General features: G+C 46.2%; 1 long non-coding RNA gene across 1 annotated transcript; it reads right to left on the bottom strand.

Annotated features, from left to right (window-relative positions):
- Positions 1–1196: 1196 nt before the first annotated feature.
- Positions 1197–2146, bottom strand: LOC123408551. The gene is made up of 2 exons (XR_006612765.1): positions 1732–2146; positions 1197–1647 (listed from the first exon to the last, which is right to left on the bottom strand). It is a non-coding gene; the product is annotated as an uncharacterized LOC123408551 (long non-coding RNA).
- Positions 2147–4807: the final 2661 nt, after the last annotated feature.

The raw sequence follows: 4807 nt of genomic DNA, 5'->3' as shown, positions 1-4807 counted from the left end.
GGGCATAAATAAATAACAAAGGATTATCCCGGTGGTACAACCAACCTTTAAGATATTTAGTCAACCAGGTTTCCATTAAGTTAATTTCCCCCATCACCGTCATATGTTCATAACCATTATTTATAAACCAAAACTTGTGCTCCACGGACCGATAGTAAGACCGACACTTGACCTGTCAACCAGCCATCCTTGACCGTGGACGCGGCTACTCGAATAGTTTTGACTCTGCAGAGGGTGTACTCTTTACCCACAACCAACGTGTTCCAATAGTCATTAGGACTAATCTCGCGTACGGTATTTTAGAAGCAAACACTCAGAACTAGTACACACCCATTTTTACCCACGCAAATACCGGTCTCACCCGAGCTATGTTGCGAGGGAAAAACCATAAGACGGGGAGGCTTCAACCTCGACTAGCATGGGATCAAATTTATATTGCGTGCTACAAGGAAGTGCCCTCCCACTCTGTCCCAGAACGGAAACACCCATGCCCCCCGACCAGATGACTGGATTTAGTCGAGGGCCATGGATACCTTCATCTCGTCCCTCTACTTGGTGTGTAACTGATAATAGGTTCATGACCGTCTACACCACATTCCCTTTCGGAAAAACTATGGCGACACGAATTAGAAGGTGATACACTCACAAGACTCGATCTAGGTCGATACTGGAGTTATATAATTTTATTTCACCACGATCATGCATCTGGCATGACCACGCCATAACCTATCATGTCCCGCGTGACTAGGCTATCCACGGCCTCCCACAGCCACATAAGTCATCATAGTCACATATTAAGTATATAAGTAATATGCAAGGTGTTAGTTAATGTAGCAGATGATTAATAAAAATTTATTAGCAAACATCACATCAAAAGTTCAAACATGCTTGCCAGGTTCCACGTAGTCGGGATCAAGCTCGGTGAGGTTGACCGCGGCGTTTCCCTCGTCGGTAGCTACGTCATATACACCGAATACTAACGTAAGTAATAAAGGCTTAGCTATTGTCTCCAAACATAAATAAACTACTCCCTCCGTTCCTAAATATAAGTCTTTTAAGCGATTTCACTACGTGTCTACATACGGAGCAAAATGATTGAATGTACACTGTAAAGTATGTATATATACATCCGTATGTGGTCCACTAGTGAAATCTCTACAAAGACTTATATTTAGGAACGGAGGGAGTAGACATCATGGATAAAACTTTGCAAAAAGAATCATTTAAAAAGCCTTCGTAGTTTACAAGTTATAAAGGAAGTGAAATTTGAGCTCACTTTGTAAAGAAACAGAAACTCCCGAGGGGGCAGACTGCAAAGGAGCAAAATGTCCGATTCAAAATACTCAAGCTAAAAGGGGAAACACATTCCGCTAAAAGGCGCTTTAGGAAAACAGTTCGAAAATAAAAGAATTCTAACGAGGGGAGTCCACCCGTCATGTTTGAAATGTCCCGGCGGCAGGAGCTTGCGGTGATCGCCGGCGGCGATCCAAGGCATGGCATGGGCAACCAAGGGCACTGGGGCACTCACGGGATCCTCCCGCTTCGGGGGCTGGTGGAAACCGTCCTTAGCGAGCACCAGATCGAGGGTTGCTTCTTCTTTGGCACACGGCAGCGTCGGGTGGAACAAGATCTCACCGGAGGGAGGGTCTACCACCGAATTGAGGCGCGGGTTAGCGAGATGGTTACACCAGGAGCCTACTAACTAACTTTGGAGGCCGCTAGATCACTCACCAGGGCGAATTTTTTCAGGACCCGAAGCGGATCGGGGCGGCCGGAGTCGGGGTAGTAGACCTCCCCGAGGCCCTATGCTGGCTTGGGCGTGGCTTAGAGAAGTGGTGGGGTGGTGCTGGGCTGGCTAGCTGCTTGGGGGCTCTATATTCATAGGCGGACGAGAGGGGGTGCCGCGGGAGCTTAACTTCGATGAAAAATTTCGGCGACCAGAGGGGTTAGCAGGTGGTTGCAGGGCGGGGGCAGTGCCAACACATTATGGGGGTTCCATTTTCGGCTTAAGCTCGAGAAGTTACCGGCGGGAATCATTGCTCGATGGCGTGACAATCTACTGGCGTGATGGCAGCACAAACGGCACTCTGCGCCGTCCGGGGCGTGCAGACGGTAATTGCGGTGCGCATGGGCATGGGATGGACACGCGGAGCTATCTAGTGGCTTGTGCCGTGCTGGGCGGCGCGGCTTCGCAGCAGGGGCTGCTGGCGGCCGCGGCAGCCATCGCTGGCGTCGCTGCCAGGGCTGTCTGGTTCAGGCTAGCTCACCGCCGACCCCCACAAGCAGCGAAACAACCATGCAGCGCTGCGGATAAGAGGAACGCATAGTGAGCAAGGCGGCACTGCTGCCACTGCCGAGATTGTCACTAAAACTCTGAAATGTGCGAACCTATTGACTACAGTGTACACCAGGTGTTCGGTCAAATGAAAACAGCATGAGGAAAAATTATTTGATGCCGAAAATTTATGACATGGCCTCTAATGGATCCTAGAGGCTCCCTGTAAATTTTCAGAATTTTTAAAAATAGTTAAGTTAGGTTTTTTAAAAACATAGAAAATTCTTGTCAAACTTGGGTCAAACCTAATTTAAAAAATACAAACTAGATACCAGAATATTTTGGTGAAATGAGTTGAGGAAACTTAGGTCTACCAATGATAGGAATTTGGGGATCAGAAACCAAAAGAAAATATGAGTTCCTTTGCAAAACTCTTGGGGTCAAAACTGATTACACAAAATAGTTATGGTTAAAATAAAATATGAAAATGGTTAAACCCCTCCAAGTATTTGAGGAACCATTCTTAAAAGTTGTTTAGATGCGAGAGAAGTGCCACGGACAAGGAATCAAAGAGAAGTGGGAAGGATGATTTTTTTTTGAAGTAGGGTTAGTAGGCAAAAGTTTGGTCACTCCTTTCAAAGAAACTTTCTAAAAGAGAATAAAAGACTTTTCTTCAAGTAAAGACCTTTGGTGAAAATAAAACAAGGTAAAACTCTTTTCAAACTAGAGTTGTTGTTGAAGAAACTTCAAAAGGTTTTTCTCAAGAAGGATTTAAAAAGGGTTCCAAAGATGCTTTTAGAAAGATTCTAAAAAATGCACTTCAAAAATAATAAAAATCAGAAAAAAAATCCAAATTAAAATTTGAGGGTGTTACACCAACCCAATGGGAAAAAAATTATGGAACGACCTTGTCAAATCCAAGGCACCCAAGATAAGCGAGCCACTCACACCAACCGTAACTCTTGGGTATTAAAGCAGGTCGACAAAGCAGCGGCCGAAGAACAAGGCCGGAGCCCTCGAAGCGAAGATGACGAGGAGCCCCGTGGTCTGAACAACGGGGGCCAAAAACATTTCCCTCCCGAGGTAAAAAGAAGTAAACATGATTTACGTGACTGACATACCCAAGAAGGAGCGGTAGTGAGACCTTCGAGAAGTCTACGCGGTAGATCTTGTAGCACCAAAGTACAATCCATGGTCGGCTTGTCCGGTCACATTCGACCACAGGGACCATCCGACCAACATCCGTCATGGAGGGTCGGCCGCCCTCGTCCTCGACCCCATTATAGATGGGTACCACCTCACCAGAGTCCTCATGGATGGAGGAAGTAGCCTTAATATGATCTATGCAGATACAAGGAAAAAGATGGATATTGACCCATCAAGAATAAAACCGAGCAACACTACCTTTAAAGGAGTAATTCCAGGCATCGAGGCTCGTGCTTTGGAACAATAATGCTGGAAGTCGTGTTCGGATTACCCGATAACTTCCGCGGAAAAAGACTTGACCTTCAACATTGTCCCCTTCCGTAGCGGGTACCACGCACTACTCGGCCGCACTGCCTTCGCCCGATTCAACGCGGTGCCCCACTATGCTTATCTCAACCGGAAGATGCCCGGACCCCGAGGAGTCATCAGTGTCAAAGACAACACAAAACGCTCTCTCCAGACTGAAGAACACACTGCGGCCTAGCCAGCGGAAGACGAGCATGACGGCGAACTATTAAGTCACAAGACGATCAAGCTGCAACAAATAGGTAAGCGATCCCGAGCTCAATGATGTCCCCCGGAGAGCTCCCCGGCCCCGAACGTAGAAGGGCACCCCTCCCAGAACATCTTCCTAGCACCTTCAAGGTATGTCTCTCGTGTATACAATTTTCGTTCTCCGAATAATATGGGATGTTGCGGGAGATCCGAACAAGTACCATATGCTCGGCTAGGCCAAACAATGGTGCCAAATTCTTCCCGGATACACAGGGGGTACTGTAAAGATCCTCCCAAGCGTCAAGCTATATTCCATCGATAGCTTCTCATGGATCCTTGATTGAAAGCCTATATGCCATCTGCAAAAACCTTTTAAGGAAAAAAACTCCCCTTAATGTTTCAAGCTAATGCAGCTAGAAGCCAGGTGTACGTCACGTCACTCGTGAAAAGCCCGCAAGGGAGGCATTGCTTAATTTTGATAGTTTCCTATACACAACGGCCCTGGGGCCGAGAGTTGTAAAAATTCCTCGCCAATATTTGTCACATATGCTTTTCTTTTAATGTACTTATTCTTACCCATGTTTTTCTGTTACGTGGTGCTCACACGAAAATTTTATTTGACGATTGCTAAAACAAAAAAAGTGTAAACGTCTACTAAACTGGGGTCTAGGATACATTGACCGCCCCGAGCGCCTCACCGTCACTCTTACTCTTATACACATGTTCGGTCTCTCAGGATTTTGCATTATATGCATTAGTTCCAAATTATGTCTTGGCTCTTGATACGTCCATTTTGCATCATGCTTTCATGTGGATATTTATTGCTTTTTG

The sequence above is a fragment of the Hordeum vulgare genome, chromosome 1H (assembly GCF_904849725.1).
Source record: "Hordeum vulgare subsp. vulgare chromosome 1H, MorexV3_pseudomolecules_assembly, whole genome shotgun sequence".
NCBI classification, from domain to species: domain Eukaryota; kingdom Viridiplantae; phylum Streptophyta; class Magnoliopsida; order Poales; family Poaceae; genus Hordeum; species Hordeum vulgare.
This window is presented reverse-complemented; position numbering and strand designations above follow the sequence as displayed.